Raw genomic sequence first — 19,352 nt, 5'->3', positions numbered from 1 at the left:
TTTAAGTAACATCAGAATGTTCAACTCTTGAAATTATCCTTGCTTTACTAGTCCAGAGCAGTAGTTGCTCTTAGACTTGGTTTCTTGCTGCAGCGCATTATTGTGATTGAAACCCATTCAGAGATCATGAGGTTGCTATCAGGAATATCGTCATCAATATTCTGTCCTTGCTTTTTTTATCCTGAACCACCCACTCCCCAAATTTGGCTGAGGCACCAATTATTCCAATTACTTGTTTCAACATTTATTTATTTGGGCTCACCTTAGCAACATTGACTCCCAAAGACAATGCTGAGTATTATACGTTGTGTACATTCATCATTGTTACTCAGTAGCTGCTTGCAGACATTTACAAGCAAGTGTATGCAACATGATCAGCTATCCCTGCAAGATTTTTAGTGAAATGAACTCTCTCTTATCTTTTTAAGCTTCAATTTGAGCTCTGGATTCTGAAACTCCTTCCGTGAATCATCTTTCCTTCAGAAATTGGGCTGCTAACGAAGTGAAATATTTGCAACTTGATGTTTGCTTCTGAAGCAGTAACTAACATGTCTGCCCTGAATCAACAAAAATGTTTTGCTGCTGCTTCTCTTTAGTCTGTTGTGGTTCATACCTTGCATGTTGTCTGTTAGTCTATGGTGTGTTTTGATTGTTGGCTGAACCGGCAACATGGACAAGTGAAAGCCAATTCGTAAAACCTGAAAAATGACTTGTGCAAACTCGAAATAGCTCATCTTCGAGACATCTTTGTAACAAATCCCAATAGAGGGTTTTTGCCTCCTTATGCTATTAAATTGAATTTTAATCATTTTGCATTAATCTTTCTGGTGTGGGATCAGTAGTGATATCTTGCTTGATCGGTGATAATTCTTGACAAGTAAAATACTCTGCAATATGAATGCAATTATTTTCCTTTAAATAGGATTACAAGGAATTAAAGTAATTTTTTTCTATTGCTTATTTTGCTTTTGCTCAAGTGCTCCTTGTACTGTGGATGAAAGTATGCAGCATAATGTTGGACTGGAACTGACAATGTGCTGTGAACTTCATGTCAGTATTTTAGAAAACAATTTATTATACATGACAAGTTGTCATTTTTAACATGCTGAACACTTCATCTCTGGAGGTGAACGAAAAGTAGAAAATGCTAAAATGAGGCTGCATTGGTTTTGATTGAAGCTCTATGATTTAAAATATGAACTTCTGAGTAATTCCAGCATTTTCCATTTTTATAAGAAGAGCACAAGAATTGACATGAGTTTGTCATTTGATCCTTCAACCTGTTTCACAGTTTGGTAAAGTCATGGCTAATGTTTTATTTGCTACTTTCATGCACCATCTTCCATATTATTTGAATCCTTTAATATCTAAACCTATTGACCACTGTCTTGAATATATTCTGACTGGCCTTACCTAATCCTCCTGGTAGAGAATTCCAAGCATTTGGTATACTCTGGATTGGGATGAGACTCCTGGGACTGACTATGGGAATCATCATCCCAGCATCTACTTTGTCAAGCTCTAAGAATTTTGTTTGTTTCATTGACATCTCCTACATTCAAAAATATAGAGCTAGTCCATTTGATCTCTCCTTGTATGGCAGATAGACCATCCCTGAAATCAATCTATTTAATCTTTACTCACTGTGTAGGTATATTTTTCTTTAGCTATCCAGACCAGACTGAATACTGGTCTTGCAAACTGAAAACGTATCAACAGTGCACCATGCAATTGATGCAAAGCATCTTTACTCATTTTAGAAGCACTTGGAGAGGTACATGGAGGGGTTGACCTTAGAGGGATATGGGCTAAACACAATTAATCAGCGATACAGTGTAAAACATGCCATATTACCCAACAGCCCACCTTTGTAATAGTAACCTAATCACAGGACAATTTACAATGACCAATTAACCTACTAATTAATGGCTCCATCATTGGACTGTGGGAGGAAACCAAGAGCATTTGGAGCAAACCCATGCAGTCAGGGGGAGAATGTACAAACTCCTCACAGATGGTTGAACTCCAAACTGATGTTCCGAGCTGTTACAGAATTGTACGAATCACTACAATACCACTAGAAATACTCTAGACTAGTTGAGTGGGGGACTGTGGTCAATATGGACATGTTGGGTCAACAGCCCTGTAGCTGTGCTGTCTTACTCAGCGAAGATCAGCATCATTTTCCTTCCTGATCACTTGCTGTGCCAGCATGTTAATTCAATGATACGTGCAAAAGGACTTGAGTACACCTGAATGGCAACACTTTTCAATCTTTCATCATATTAAGACTTGGGTATTTCCATTTTTTCTACCAAAGTGAATGACACCTTTTTTCTACATTATGTTCCATCTACTATAACTTTGTGCAGTTAGTTAACTTGCCGGTGTCCCTGTGAAGCCCCTCTACGTCCTTTCTGTGGCGCCACTTCCTTTCATTAGTACCAGCCTATGACACACGTGGGTCGTGGCCTTCTTACCCAAAAATGATCATTTACATCTGCTGTTCCAAGGTCCAAACATTCCACATCAGAATCAAAATCAGGTTTATTAGCACCAACATGTGACGTGAAAAAGTTAGCAGCAGTTCAATGCAATACATAATCTAGAAGAGGAGAAAATAAATAAAATAATAAATAAACAAGTAAATCAATTACAGAATACATATATTGAATAGATTTTTAAAAATGTGCAAAAATCAGAAATACTGTATATTAAAAAAAGTGAGGGAGAAATTTCTATCTGGTCAACTTCTATCTTGTTAATAAATAAAGGGCATTATTAGAGTCAGAATACTACACAGAAAAAGGTCACTCAGCCTATCTAGTCCATACCAACCCAATATTCTGCCTTGTCTCATCCACCGGCACCTGGACAATATCTGTCCAAGCCCCTAATTCACGTGTCTATCCAAACTTATCTTAGATGTTACAAATCAGAATCAGGTTTATTATCACCGGCATGTGATGTGAAATTTGTTAACTTAGCAGCAGCAGTTCAATACATAAAACAGAAGAGAAAAAAATAAAATTAAAATAATAAGTAAGTCAATTACAGTGTGTGTATATATATATTGAATAGATTTTTTAAAATGTGCAAAAAAACCAGAAATACTGTATATTAAAGAAAGTGAGGTAGTGTCCAAGGGTTCATTTAGGAATCAGATGGCAGAGGGGAAAAAGCTGTTCCTGAATCACCAAGTGTGTGCCTTCAGGCTTCTGTATGTCCTACCTCATGGTAACAGTGAGAAAAGGATATGCCCTGGTTGCTGGAGGTCCTTAATAAAGGATGCTGCCTTTCTGAAACACTGCTCCCTGAAGATGTCCTGGGTACTTTGTAGGCTAGTACCCAAGATGGAGCTGACTAGATTACAAACCTCTGCAGCTTCTTTTGGTCCTGTGCCGTAGCGCTGTCCCCCCTCCCCCCCCCCCGGAAATACCAGATAGTGATGCAGCCTGTCAGAATGTTCTTCATGGTGAAACTATAGGAGTTTTTGAGTATATTCTGTTGACATGCCAAATCTCTTAAAACTCCTAATGAAGTATAGCTGCTGTCTTGCCTTCCTTATATCTACATTGCTATGTTGGGACCAGGTTAGATCCTCCGAGGTCTTGACACCCAGGAACTTGAAACTGCACACTTTCTCCACTTCTGATCCCTCTATGAGAATTGGTATGTGTTCCTTCGTCTTACCCTTCCTGAAGTCCACAATCTGCTGTTTCGTCTTATTGACGTTGAGTGCCAGGTTGTTGCTGTGGCACCACTCCACTAGTTGATACATCTCACTCCTGTACGCCCTTTCGTCACCACCTGAGATTCTACCAACAATGGTTGTATCATCAGATGGTATTTGAACTATGCTTAGCCACACAGTTATATGTATATAGAGAGTAGAGCAGTGGGTTAAACACACACCCAAGGTGCAGCAGTGTTGATTGTTAGTGAGGAGGATATGTTATCACCAATCTGCACATGTTGTGGTCTTCCAGTTAGGAAGTGGAGGATCCAATTGCAGATGGAGGTACAGAGGCCCAGGTTCTGCAACTTCCCAATCAGGATTGTGGGAATGATGATATTAAATGGTGAGCTATAGTTGATGAACAGCATCCTGATGTAGGTGTTTGTGTTGTTCAGGTGATCTAAAGCCATGTGGAGAGCCACTGAGATTGCGTCTGCCATTGACCTATTGTGGTGATAGGCAAATTGCAATGGGTTCAGGTCCTTGCTGAGGCAGGGTCATCGAGTGCAGCAGGGATCTTCACAGCTGTAGTTGTGTTCTCCCTTTGGAAGTGGGCATCGAAGGCGTTGAGTTCATCTGGTAGTGAAGCTTGTTTTTGCTAGTTAAAATCTGAAACTCAAAACAAATTTGTTGACATGATTTTCTTTTCATGTATCCAAATCAAATTCTAACTAATCCTGTTGTTATTTTCGAAGTGCCTCACATTACTTCCTTTTTGGTGATATCATATAAACTGCTGTTTAGTTTTCTGTTTTGTCTTTCCTTTCTTAGATTGTAGGGTTACATTACCATCTAGAATCTGTGCAATTTTGGAAGTCCATAGCCAGTGCAACCACTTTCTCTTCTGCTACTACTTCCAAAACCTAGATCTGGGAACTTAATGCCTTGAATTCCATGAATTCATTCTCCACACATTAACTACTGATTTGATGTATTCAATCTTTAAGCTGATGAAATTCTCCCTTAGTTATTGTTATAGTAGTTATGTACAAGTCTATTTTCCTGATTTGTAGCATGCCCAACATTCAGATACATGATGGGGTGGACATTTCCCTCAATACACATGAACCTAAAAGTTGTATCCTTAAATATTGTAAGTTTACAAGATCCTAATAAATATACGAAAAGAACATCCTTTGCTTTTTTTTACAGTTGTAATACTGCTGACAATCCCACATTTTTCATTATCTTGGAACCAATGCATATTGTTACCAATATTCATTGTTGCTTACATTCCTTGGACCAAGGAGAATCTGAGGTTGGAGCAGACCACCATTCTTGGGTTGGGGAGAAATAACGCAGGGAAACTTCAAGTTCAGTTTATTGTCATTCAACTGTACACGTGCATAGCGCTAAACGAAAGAAGGCTTGCGTTCTGGGGAAGAAGCTACTTCCCATACTAACAGTTCTTCCCCTAGTTCTGCACCACCTCCTGCCTGATGATAGGCAGAGATTGTTGGATGGATGGATGGGAGCGATAAAGACAATGCCAAAGGCTCTGTGTCCTATTAAGTATCTTTGATGGATGGAAGAGAGTCCCCAATGACCCTCTCAGCAGTCCTTTGTAGGGACTTGTCAGATGCTTTGCATTTCCTGTACCAGCCGGTAGTGCAGCTGGTCAGGACACTCGATGGTGCTCCTGTAAAGATTGGCTAGAATGGAGTGTGGGGGGGGGAGCGTCGCTGGCCTCAGTCTCCTCAAAAAGTAGAAATGCTGCTGTGCTTTTTTGTGATAATAGACCAGGCGAGATGATTTGTTATGTGTAAACTTGATGCTCCAACTATCTCCACGGAGGAACTGTGTACGTGCAGTGAGGAGTGGTCATTCTATGCCTCCCTAAGGTCTACAATCACCTCTTTGGTCTTGTTCACGTTGAAATTCAAGTTGTTGTGCTCGTTCCATTCAGTTACTGATTTATCAATGATGTAATTTCAGTTGGAGTGGAAGGTGGTAGTAATGCCTGAAATTACTTGCCAATGCTTCAAAATTCTTTTTTGAAGTTTTTCAAAATGCACATGTTTATTCAATATGTGTGCAACACATGCCTTGTTGCTCTGTCCCCAGAAACAACCCAAATGTTATTTATCCTTTTATCCCTAAGTGCGGGTATTATTTCATTTGTCACTGAGACAATGATGAAAAAATTGCACATGCGTGTTGGAACTGAATTGAACTGGATTGGTTATGTTTATACTACAACATTGTGATTGGATCATTTTGGCAGTTTCTGTCAAATTCTATCTAAGATTGTAATGTGTGAAATATCAAGTTAAAATATATTTTCAAATAATTGTGTTCAATTCCAAGTTTTATGTTCAAAAGGATGGTCCAGCCATCCTGACTGCCATCATTGGTATTCACTAATGGCATATGTAAAACTTGTTCCTGCATTTTTTTTCAAATCCTGTTCCTTAGCTCCATCTAAACTGGAACTGCTTGATTATCTGAATTAAGGTCTTTTCTTTTCAGCGTATTTATCTCATCCTTTATTATCAGGGCTACCTTCCCTTTTCCATTTTGCCAATGCGTCTAAAACTTGAGTATCATGAGATATCTAGCATGTCTATTACAACTATTTGATTGTACACACTTTTATTTGTATTACTAATGCACCTTGATACAGATACTGCATGCATTCATTTAAAGAGTCTTCAATTTTGTCATTTTCTCTTTTTTCCCTGCTTAAGCTCTGTATGAAACATAGAAATCTCCAGCAATTTGCAAGTCCTTCAGCCCACAATGTTGTGCCAACCATGTAACCTACTCGAGAAAATGCCGAAGAATTTCCCAGGCACATAGCCCTATATTCTTCTAAGCTCCATGTACCTATCTAAGAGACTCTTCAAAGACCCTTTTGTATCTGCTTCTACCACCACCACCAGCAGTGCATTCCATGCAACCACCACTCTCTGTGTGAAAAACTTACCCCTGACATCCCCTCAGTACCTGTTTCCAAGCACCTTAAATCTGTGCCCCCTCGTGTTAGCCATTTCAGTCCTGGGAAAAGGCCTCTGACTATCCACATGATGAATGCCCCTCATCATCTTATACACCTCTATCAGGTCACCTCTCATCCTCCGACACTCCAAGGAGAAAAAGCCGAATTCACTCAGCCTATTCTCATAAGGTACGTCCTCCAATCCAGGCAACATCCTTGTAAATCTCCTCTGCTTGATATTTCTATAGTATCCACATCCTTTCTGTAGTTTGGTGGCCAGAAGTAAGCTCACATTTGTGTTCAGTGTAATGTAGATTATTGTTACCCAATTCACTGCTCTGTGCTATTGCATTCTTTTATTTTTTTTTACTTAATTCACGAAAACATCTCTTCATTCCTCCATTTAGTTTGAAGCTTTATCCACTGCCCTGGTTGCTTGATTCGTTAGGACACCAGTCCTAGCCCAGTTCAGATGAAGCCTTTGCCAGTGGAACAATGCCATCTTTCCCAGGAATGGGTGTCAATATTCCTTGAATTGAAACCCTTTTATTTTTCACTTTTTATTCTCTGACTTTATTTACCTGATAATTTTAATTTTCCTATCATTTTTTTTATTTTTGCAGAATCTTTAATACTGTGTTTCTGGCAAAAGACAAGATATTTCAAATATTAAATTGTATGTAGTTCCATTGCAAAGGGGGAGATATGTTACCTTTTGTTTGTTCTGTGTTGTATTATCTGTTTGTTACTTATTCATTGCCTGTGCAATTATTTCTCCACTCATCCCGTTCTCTCCTTAATCATTTTCCAGTAAATGATAACGTCACTAAGTGGCTATTTCTTGAGAATCTGAATTTAAGTTAAGATGTTATGGTCATATTTGATTAAGGTATCGCAAGTGCAGAATGAGGTTGAAAAGTGATCATTAGGTGAAACAAATGTCGGGTTTTAGTTACCAGAAGAATATGGAATAAACCCAGCGTCAATTCCAGCTATATCTGGTGATTCTTCTCCAGCTTGTAATAAATGGAGGTGCAGAGGAAGGAATATTCGATGGCAGCTTTCATATGCAGTAGGGCTTCTCACATAGTCAGCAGCAATTGAGATATCACCTCCAGCTGATCAGCTCTAAGACTGAGAGGAGCTCTGTGTGTGCTGTGTCTATATTGTGTATTTTTATTTCTTTTTATTGAGGAAAAATATTTTTAATTGCATTGAGCCAGGTAGCTCTGTGGGAGCTTTCCAGAGTCATTAGGCTGGCTATGAAACTTTATTAGGGATGGGTGAAATAAAAGACTAAACTAAAAATTTTATAACTGAAATTAATGTTACTTTCCATACAGCTATATCCTTATGTAACTCCCATATATATTTATCAGATCACTCAATTTATAACCATATCCGGAAACAGATCATAACTTAGCAATTATGCTCTTTCTTGTCCTTGGTAAGAACATGGCTCTTAATCCTTTTCATTCTATTTCATTAATTCAACTGCAAATGAAGTAAAATCTTGTGATGCACAATATTGCTGCCTTTTGAAGCTGTTACTTTTGCAATAGTTGAAGGATTGTCTAGGTTGTGTGCGATTTGCTTAACACAAAATAATCTGCAGATGCTGGGGTCAAAGCAACACTCACAACACGCTGGAGAACTCAGCAGGTCGGGCAGCATCCGTGGAAACGATCAGTCAATGTTTCAGGCCGGAACCCTTCATCAGGACTGTAGAGGGAAGGGGCAGAGGCCCTATAAAGAAGGTGGGGGGAGGGTGGGAAGGAGAAGGCTGGAAGGTTCCAGGTGAAAAACCAGTAAGGGGAAAGATAAAGGGGTGGAGGAGGGGAAGCAGGGAGGGGATTGGCAGGAAAGGTATAGGAAGAAGGAATAGGGGGAAGCACAATGGGTAGTAGTATAACTTCTGTACTGTATATAGTTAAGTTTTTCTAAAACATAAGCTCACATACAGTAAGTACTTTTGAAAACCTTGGATTTACAAATATGGATATTGTTCAAAATCTTCTCAGTCATGGATTCTCAGTAAAAAGCATTCCACTCATCTTCAGTTTTCAGAATTGTTTACATCAAATGAAGGAGTAGTTTTGTGACAGGTTGGAATGCTTGAAGTCAGAATATTGATTCTGTTAATGTGCATCAGCATATCAAAGATTCAAAAGATTCAAAAAAACTTTATTGTCATTCTAACTGTACATCAGCTCTGCAGGGCAGAATGAGACAGCGTTTCCCAGGAGCAGTGCAATCATAACATAACAAACGCAACACTAAATAATAAACATAACAATAAGTGATAAAACACAACAGCCACATGTCAGTTAAAATCAAGTTATAAGTATCCAGTGCAAGTTAAGTGTCCAAAGCAGAGTCAGGTAGAGCAGCTATTTAGCAGTCTGACTGCCTGTGGGAGGAAGCTGTTTAGTAGCCTTGTGGTTTTAGTTTTGATGCTCCTGTAACGTTTGCCTGATGGCAGAGAACAAACAGTTCATGGAGAGGGTGTGAGGGGACTTTAATGATGTACTGTGTCTTCTGGAGGCATCGACTCTGAAAGAGGTTTTGGTCAGAGAGAAGGGAGACCCCAATAACCTTCTCTGCTCCCCTAACCACCCTCTGCAAGGCTTTTTTTGTCAACAGCACTGTAGCTAGAGTACCAGGTTGTGATGCAAAAGGTCAGCATACTCTCAACCACGCCTCTGTAGAATATAGTTAAGCTGTTAGTGGGGAGTGATGCTTGTTTAAGCTTCCTCAGAAAGTGCAATCTCTGCTGGGCCCGTTTTACACCCCAGTGGTGTTCCTGGACCAGGTGAGATTGTCCAGGAAATATGGGCGTGAAGCTGCCCATCCAATTAGTTTGGGTGCCTTCAGTACAAAAGTTTGGCTGAAAATGGTGACCTAGGCATTTGGACTTGTACCATAGAAGGGCATTAACTCTACATGTTGATGTTGGGTTCTGTTAAGCAGAGCCTGCAGTTCCACAGCACTTGTGCTTTTTTACTTTTAAGGTCTTCAAACTGTTTGAAGTATTAACTTCCTCAGCATCATGACTCTCCATAAAATATTTCAACTAAAGTTTATTGTTGTGCTAAATTTATTGGATTAGCTTGAAGGTAATACTTTCCACTTTGTTGCAACATGATTCTGGTCTAATGGCTGTACTGTTAGATTTAGCAGTCACTCTGGATCTAATCAAAGAAGTATTTGTACATCCTGTGCATGTTTTATTATCACTGGGTATTAAGAACATCAGTTACTGCGGGTCTAAGTCATCAGCAAGTTGCTCAATGGTGATGGAATGGACTTATTGTGTCGTCACATGGATCTGTGCGCCATTGTACCAAAATGGTGTGTGGTCCATAAGGATGTGAGTGATTGTCTTGGACGTTTTTATTGTGATCACAAAATCCTGTTGGATATTGGTAATGTCTGGTTCGTAGGTGATACCAAGAATGAAACAGCTGTGTTGCCTCGGTTATTGCACGGCAAGGCCCTCGTGCCTCACTGTCGCTTGTTGTGGTCACCAGCGAAGGAGACCCTGGAACTGGCTTGGCTGTGTGTCGCTGAAATTTGCACTGGGTTGGGTCTGGCTCCTTCTCTTGGTGCTGCCCTCCAGGTTCACTCAGTGCTGTAGTGTTGGCTTAGTGGAAGAAAAAGCTGGATCAGGACAACTGAGGGCCTTGGGATATTTTTTTTTTGCTCTCTGTTGACTGTATTTTTCTGAAATCACAACCATATGTGATATATATTGTTGGTAATATGCTCTGCACCTTTGCCCTGGAGGAGCACTGTTTTGTTCATGTATTGATTGAATGATAAACTTGAAACTTGATAGAGCTTCATACACATTGTACCTTGGGATTTACTTCAAAGTTCTAAAAGTTCAAAGTAAATTTATCATCAAAGTATGTATATGTCACCATATTCAACCTTGAGATTTGTTTTCTTGAGGGGATTCACAGTAAATACAAAGAAGCACAATCGAATCAACGATAAAACACACAAGACGGACAAGCAACCAATGTAGCTTGATGGTAGAAGGGTAATAACTGTTCCTAAACCTGGTATTCTGGGACTTAGGGCACCTGTACTTCCTTCCTGGCAACGCTCCTCGTTCATGTGCCCAGTGGTAGGGAGGGCTTCAACCTTGATGGACTGGGCTGTATCCACTACGTTTTGTAGGGCATTGGTGTTTCCATACCAGGCTGTGATACAACCGGTCTGTACACACTCCGGCGCACATCTATAGAAGTTTGTTTAGATGACATACCAAATCTTCACAAACTTCTAAGAAAGTAGATGTGCTGCTGTGCTTACTTTATAATGGCATTTGAGTGCTGGAAGTTACAGTGCCGAGGAATTTAAATGGTTGGTCCTCCTCCTGTCATCAATAATTAGCTCCTTGGTCTTGCTGACATTGAGTGAGAGGTGGTTTTTGTGGCACCACTCAGCCAGATTTTCAGTCTCCCTGCTATATGCTGATTCATCACCATCTTTGATTCAGTTAATGACAGTGGTGTCTTTAGCAAACTTAAATATGGCATTGAAGCTGTGCTTAGCCTCATGGTCATAAGTATAAAGCCAGTAGAGCAGGGGGCTAAGGACATGTTGCCATTCTGAACTTGACTGGGTCTACAAATGAGGAAATCGAGGATCCATTTGCACAAGGGGGCATAGAAGCCTAGGTCTTGGAGGTTAATGGTTAGTTTTGAGGAGATGATGGCATTGAATGCAGAGCTGTAGTCATTGAAGAGCATCCTAATGAATGCATGGTCACTGTCTCATTGTTCCAGGGTTGAGTGAAGAGCCAATGAAATAGCATCTGTTGTTGACCTGCTGTGATGGTAGGCATACAGGAGTGGATCTAAGTTGTGAATCCAGTTACCCTGTCTGGACCAGATACATTCTATGGGTTCATACTCCTGAAGGATGCTTTTGTGTTGGCTTCAAAGACTGAAATCACAGGGTCCTTGAAGGCTGTGGTAGTTTGTGATTGTGCCTCCGTGCTTTGTCAATCAAAGTGAGCTTAAAAGGCATTGGGTTCATCTGGGAGTGAAACCTTGTCACCTATGTTGCTTGGTTTCACTTTGTAAGGGTTAATAGCATTCAAGCCCAATCACATTTGTTGAGTATCCTTCTATGATTCCAGTTTGTTCCGGAATTAGCACTTTGTATGTGAGATGGCTTTCTGGTGCTCATACCTGGAATTTTTGTAGTTAGTTGCCAGAACTGAATGCCACCAACCTAGCCCTCGGCAGATTGCAGATCTCTTGATTCGTTTAAGGCTTTTGGTTTGGGAAGACTAAATATTTTGTGGGGATGCACTCATCCATGACTGACTTTATAAAGACTGTGACAAGGTGCATTCATTCAGATCCTCTTGAGCATGGCCTAGTCCACTGACTCGAAACAGTCCCGTGGCTGCTCCTCTGCCTCCCGCAATCACCTCTTCGTTGTCCTTGCTTCTGGACCCTTGATCTTTAGCCTCTGCCAGATGCAGGTTGGAGGAGAGCACACCAATGGTCAGATTTCCCAAAATGCGGTCCAGAGATAGAGCGGTAGGCATTCCTGATCTTAGTATAACAGTAGTCAAGTGTGTTGAGACTCCTGTGCTGCAGTTGATATGTTGATGACAAATGGGCAGAGATTTCTTCAAAGAAGCCTGATTAAATGATTTGAAAGGCATTGGGGTAGACTGTTTTTAGTTTGCTTATTGCTACACTCAGTGCATCAAGTGCCTGCTTAACATCGGCTTTTGGTTGTATGTAAACTGTAGTCAGGATCACAGAGAACTCTCTTGGTACATAGAATGGTCAGCACTTGATCATCAGATGTTCCAGGTTGGGGGAAACGGAGGAACAAGAACGCAACAAGACCGCTACGTCCGAGTTTATCATGAAACATAGACACCAACCTTTTGCTCTCTTTGAATCAGCAGACCAGCCCGTCCAGTGTATCGACAAATCCTGGTCTTACCGATGTATTCGGCTTGTCCGGACTGAGCCATGTCTCTGTGAAATACAGAATGCAGCAATCCATTTCCCTCCGATTGAGCAATCTTGCCCTTTGGCTTTCAGTCTTGTTCTCCAGTGACTGTATGTTTGCTTACAAGATACTATGTAGAGGAAGTTTTACACCTTGGTGTTTTAGTGTGGCTTGGAGTCCTCCCTTCTGGCCAGGGTGATGTATGTTCACCTGCTTAAAGGTGCCATACCTGTATTTCTGAGCGAGTCCGCCGAGTCCTTCAGGGTGTACAAACATTTGTAATTGCTAGTTTGTTAAAGCAGTTTAAAAGTACAATATATAAAGGGAAAATACAGGCCACAGATTGCAACAGTAGTAGTTCAGACAAGGTATTTCTAGAGGTTTTGTGTGCACCCGCAAAATGCTGCTTTGTCGCCTGTGCCATTTTGACTGGGATGTTGAATATCTTGAGGGTTGTGTGCAATTTATGTATTTGGTGTAGAGAAAACAAAACAGCTGTTGGATTCCTGTGCTGTTGTTTGATGTGAAATGATGAATACCTGTCATTGTTTCAGTGCTGATCCATATTGTGTATCATTTTGATGACATTATAACCCCAAGTAAAATGCTGATTGGATCCGACCTGTCCTTGATTGCTGCAAATCTGTCAGTGTGTAACAGGATATTGCAGTAGCAAATCTTACCCTGTGTTACACTAGGAAACATCTTTAATTGAAACTGTTATCACATAACATGGGTTGAAGCACTGCTGAATACATAGTACTGTATAACTCGTTGCCTTTCATTTTAACCGTACTTGTGATTAAGTTACCTTAAACATTCTTGTACTACAGGAGACTGATCCATTCCACCTTTGACCAATCACTCAGTTTTTTTGTATAAAACTGCAGTGTAACATAGAATGTACTGCATTAACATGGAAGAGAGTCCTGTTCTAATGGTGTTTCTGTCAAAGGCAACTGTCTATGAGCCAAGTCAGCAGACCCGTGCACTTCTGACTGCTTTTTGTTTCCAATTCATAGACTTTGGGTCTCATCTACCTTTAGACTTGTATGTAAGAATGTTAGGGCTAATGTTAATTTGTAAATGATTACTGGCTTCTATTTCTGCTTGCAGTTGATTGACATACATCGGGTGAATTTTTCACCTGTATACATCTGGTGTTTTTTTTTGTAATTAAAAAGCTGTCTGTCTTAGAATTGGCTAATGCCACTTGGCATTACGCTCTGTTGTGCCTTGTCAGTTCATTACCCATCTAATGTAAGTAAATCGAAATGAATGAATCTGCTGCTTTATTTTTATTATTTGCGAGGTAATTACTGATGTGGAACATGATGTTCTCTGTGGTCACAAACAAGACACAATCTGTAGATGCTGAACTCCAAGCAACACACACAAAATGCTGGAGGAACTCAGCAAGCCAGGCAGTATCTATGGAAAAGTGTACAGTCAACATCTCAGCCCAAAACATCGACTGTACTCGTTTCCATAGATGCAGCCTGGCTTGCTGAGTTCCTCCAGCATTTTGTGCATGAGTGTTGATTTGATGTTTTCTATGGTAAAGCATTTACTTTTGTACTATCAAGCTCCCTGTTCCAAACGTCAGTTTTTTTTTTACAGAAAATTCCTTAAACCAACTTAAATTTGCCTTCATTTATTTTATATCTATTCCATCATTCTGTATATTAATTCATGGTCACCTTCTGAAGTAACTTATTCTATACTTTTATATTTGCTCTAATAGTGTGGCAAGTGTGTTCTTTCCTGAGTCAAAAGTGAAATATTTAGCTACTGACGTGTTTGGAAGTGCTGAATCCAACCTGATATGTGAAATCAGTAAATTTTCAACGATGGAGTAAATCATTTTCCTGCAGTACAACATTTGGGCTGAGGGTGCCATAAGTGAGAAGGAAAAGGCCCTGTACTTTGAACTAACATCAGACTTTGCTTATAGTTAATAGTGAGTTTAATTAATAAGACTCGGTCTTTTCTGAAGGTGCTAACTCGTTAATGGGCTTGGTTTCGAATTGGTTGTCCACTATGTTTGGCCCTTCAATTAAAGGGTATATTATAGAAGACCCTTGCATGGTCCCCATTCGACACCTTCCCACTCCTAAGCAGGCAGTCTCAAGCAATAAGGTGCTGAAGCTTTTCTGAGCATTTTGTTTTCTTCGCAACCCTAAAATTTATAGTTGGCTCAGTTGAGGTGTACCAATATGATTTGATCCTGCAAGCTGGATGTAGTTGCTTAATACCACAGCCTTGCATTTACCTGGAGTTATTAGAATGTCAGTGTTCCCTTTTTTTCCCCCTTTTTTTCCTTTTTTTTAATTGACAGTTAGGTATTTATTTGCCACAAATCAAAATAAAACATTTTAACAGTAAGATTTCTGGTAACATGCACGGGCACCAGGTCCACCGAATTTCTTGGCCTCACAACGACGAGGATCAGCAACCAGTAGAGTCCTGTCGTACTGTATGAAAATGTCCTTGATCTCCTTCTTGGATGCTTCATCTACATATAGTAAGCCACCAATGCTTCAGAAATGGATTGATGGATAGCATAGATTTGAGCTACATGACCACCAACCTTCACACGAACTCTGATGTCGACACCAGCAAATCTTTCTTTGCCCAACAGGAGAACTGGTTCCAACAGCTTGTACTGTAAGGTCTTTGACTCAATCTGTTCCAGAGGTCTGCCATTCACTTTGATGAGGCTGTTTCCTCTTTTGCAATGGGCAACAGCAGTTGCTGTTTTCTTTCACCCAAAAACCTGAGCAGATTGCAAAGGTCCTTTCACTGGCATGTTCCTGGCAGAGCAGCAGCAGCGAGAAAGACGGTACGGGGTTTCCGACCCACCAAATCAAGACATCAGTGTTCCCTTAAGCTGGGTGCAGTGTATCATGATATATTTATTCCAAACTGACATAGAGAGAGGGTAATTCCAAGCTCAGTAACTGCACGGCCATAAATAACAGATTGAAATGAAGTACACAATTTGTATCAAGCTAAGATCTGTTTGCTTTTTCAGCAAAATTATCTTGATTTCATTGAAAACTGCTGAAATTAAGTTGTATTTTCTGTACTCTTTAACTAAACTGTTATCCTCTACTCTTGTAGTAAACTATTACAGTGACATATACAGTGACAAAAGATAATTTATTTTGAATTTTGCACCCTGAGAAAATTAACATTGTACAGTGAACACTTTACAGTGAATTCAGACAGATGTTTCACTCTGCCTCCAACATTGGCTGACTAAATCGTCAGTAAAGGCGCTATGAAATGGAAAATTTCAACATATAAATTTATTTTGTCATCTGGAAAATGTGTGCATTTGGGTCAATAAGTAACTTCTAACCTGGCCTTTGTATACTGAGATGATTGAAATCTAACTCATTGACTCATCTAACTTGTGATCAATCAGTTGTCTCTAACTATTTGTATTAATAACTCCCCAGTTAATTCTTAGCGTTTATGTTTCCTGTTCAAAAATAGTTGCATAATCAGTAGTGCTGTAGGAAACTCAATTGGTTTTGTGCTGTCCTGAAGGTGATGACTTTTGCCAGAATATTGCTTGGGGCACTTATTCACTTAGCTATCCTTAAAAGTTGTTTGTCTGAAGGGTAAATATAATTAAGTTGAATGGCTGCAAGAGGCATAACTGTTGAACCTCAACATTACACTGATATCATGGTTTGATTTTGATTCTGGTCTGGTAGGAGGAGTGGTGGGGTGAATGGCTGATGATATTGGGGAAGGGAAGTCCAAACTTCAGACTGATCAGAATCAGGTTTAATATCACTGGCATATGTTCTGAGTTTGTAGTTCCATGAATTACAATAAGATACGTCGTGCAAACAGGTAGCCAAAAATAGTTAGGTAGTGTACATGGGTGTTCTTTCCTTCCACCCTCCAATCACCTATCACATTCCTGCGAGCCTCCTTCCCTCCCCCCCCCACACTTTTTTTATTCTGGCGTCTTGCCTCTTCCTGCTCACTCTTGAAGAAGGGTCTTGGTCCAATGTCAGCTATCTATTTATTTCCATAGATGCTGCCTGACCTGCTGAATTCCTCCAGTATTTTGTGTGTGTTGCTGTGGATTTCCAGCATCTGCAGAATTTTTCATGTTTATAATCTTCTGCTTTGCCCCCCGCAGCAGCCTGGAATACATCTTGTCTGCACTAGGACTTATTCATCTTTAAGCCACTAAGAAATCCTATACACCCTCTTTTTCAATGGTAATTCATTGTAGAATTCCAACCTTGCATACCCTACCCCTCTCTGAATTCTCCAACTATTTTCTACATAGTAAATTGAAATGGTATGTATTTATTTAAGACCTTATCTAAATAGACAAATGAGGATGCTATCTTGGTGTATGATTCCTTCAACGTTGCAATTTTTTCTCAACTTTTTGTTAAAGAATAAGCATTTTGAGCATTTGTGTAGTACCAAGAGCCAGTAATATTCATTACTTGGGTTTATTTGATAATTGTACTATAACAGTTGTCATCAAAACTAGTTTGGTGGGGTGGAATAAGAGAAAATTTTAAAATTGTGTTGATTCATGACTTTCAGTGCTTTTGTGGCATGTGATGTTAATGAAAGAGCATTTATATCTCCAAAATTGGGAATAAATCTTAATATAATGAGATGGAGAGGAAGATGTTGACAATTATTGAAGAAATAGGGTTGCACATCCTTAGAGTATTGTAACTAAGGTGTCCTCTGAGATGGTTTATCCATGCCGTCAATACCTGGTCTTCCTTTAGCCATTTAGTAAGATTTATACAAATAGCATGTTTAATTTGTAAACAAAAAAACCCTATAAAGGTTTTCTCATGGATTTTTGAATTCCTTTAACTCCCAAGATAAAAAGAGGAAATAGTAATGAGTCTAGGCAGTGCCCTTGCTTGTTTCCTCAAACTGCTGATGGTTTTCTGAACAAGGTATCACTCAAGTGTGAACAGTCACTTACTTTTACTGGGAAGTGTTACTTGGCTGAATCATTGAAGCAGTTATGGTGCTTCTTAGTTGTATCCAAAGGTGGTCAGAAGTGTGGAAAAGCCTCAGCTGGATATATTGAGGCCCTTGAGCTTAGACATTGTTTAGGCACGACTGGGGGTTTGTCTCAATTTGCTAGATTTTGTTACTGAATGCATTTGTGACCTTGGTGCTCCAAGAACTATTGCACAGCATTTCTCAGTTGATATGTATGATGTATCTCGAGCAGCATGCTCACCTTTTGAGTGTAGTGGTAGTGGGTTCAATTTTCTTTTTAAAGATGCGAGTATGAGACAGATTTCAATTCAAAACATTAACAATTCCATCATTCAATCCCACCCACCCTTTACAGATGTTGCTGGACTCAGAGTTTCTGCAGCAGATTGTTATTCTGGATTCTAGCATCTGCAGTCTCTTGTGTCTCTTACCCTATTATCTTAGCTGATTATTCAGTCCATTGCTAATGTTGAAGGTATCATCGTTGGGATTAAGTATTAAATCATGTCACCTTTTATGTTATGAGGTAGGAACTCTGTGGCACTTCAACCAGGAAGGGGAGTTCTTTTCCCCAGCTAATATTTATAAACCAAACTACTTAAAACAGATTATCTCAATCTCATTGATTATCTCAATTATATTTATCTTGCTTACAAAGCAACAGTCTACTGTTACAAGTAATGAATAGCGAAATACTTTGTTTTGAAAGTGACTAAAGTGATCCAAGTTTCTCTTTCTTGAGCCTTATAGGATATTTTTCCCTTGATCAGTAATTTTAAAGAAGTTATCATGGGATGTGGGTATCACTGGCAAAGCTGGCATTAGTTTCCTCCCATCGAAGAGTTGAGTCATTCATGTGTTGTTTTTTGTCAGCTGTGTGTTTATCTCAGTGACTGTGACGTAGTTCAGGGGCCGAATGTGCCATTAACTGTAATGGAGTACTTTAGTTTTCAAGGTAACAAGTTTGATATCAAGAGAAAAACTGTAAATCACATCCCAGAGCATAGAGCTTTCTGAATCATGAAAGCTCTTGAACTACAGTTGTAATGTAGAAATACATGGCATTCAGTTTGCACATGCAAGATCTTACAAATCTTACAGGTCAAATGGTGAGTTGTGTTAAGTTCTTAAACTCAATGATCTAAGTAAAAGGTAGTGGTGACACAGTCTAAATTTTTTTTTGTTTGTAATCTGCTGCAAACATCTATATTTATCAATGAGTGGGAAATAGAAGAAATGGGGTAGATTTTCTGTCAGGTTCTCTGAGCCACATACTTAAGCATATTCTTTTGCTTAATTTAATAGTAAAATGTATGCCTCGTTATTGGGGCTAAAGAATCTGTAGGGAACTGACACTGACTGTTCAGACAGTTGTGTTGAAAATGCCTTCCTTTCAACAATATGGGTCATTGATGAGTAAGTCACCTGAGCAAGATGATTGCCTGTGCTTGGACCATGCTATTCTGGGTCATTGATGAAGCTCTGGAGTGCAAGGCCTTGCCCAGTATGTGGCTGGCTGTACCTTGAATGGTTTAGACACAGAATAAGACAAGTTTCTGGGCTGGCTGGCTGTAAAATAATGTCGTGCTCATTATAGTTTTTGTTTTGCCTCCCATGCACAAATCACCTGTTATGCCCTGTGATTTGCCTTCAGCTGCTATTATCAAGGTGATGGCTAGA

The 19,352-nt window shown here is 39.7% G+C and overlaps 1 protein-coding gene and 1 pseudogene across 14 annotated transcripts in view; one reads left to right on the top strand and one right to left on the bottom strand.

Moving 5' to 3' along the window:
* Positions 1 to 19,352, top strand: part of LOC134348416 (abl interactor 2) — a 161,862-nt gene that overhangs the window by 31,265 nt on the left and 111,245 nt on the right. The gene's annotated exons all lie outside the window — the stretch shown is intronic.
* On the bottom strand, positions 15,004 to 15,474 carry LOC134348418 (small ribosomal subunit protein uS9-like; annotated as a pseudogene).

Source organism: Mobula hypostoma, chromosome 6 (assembly GCF_963921235.1).
Source record: "Mobula hypostoma chromosome 6, sMobHyp1.1, whole genome shotgun sequence".
NCBI lineage: Eukaryota > Metazoa > Chordata > Chondrichthyes > Myliobatiformes > Myliobatidae > Mobula > Mobula hypostoma.
Note: the sequence above shows the minus strand (reverse complement) of the source record. Positions and strands in the feature narration are given on the sequence as shown.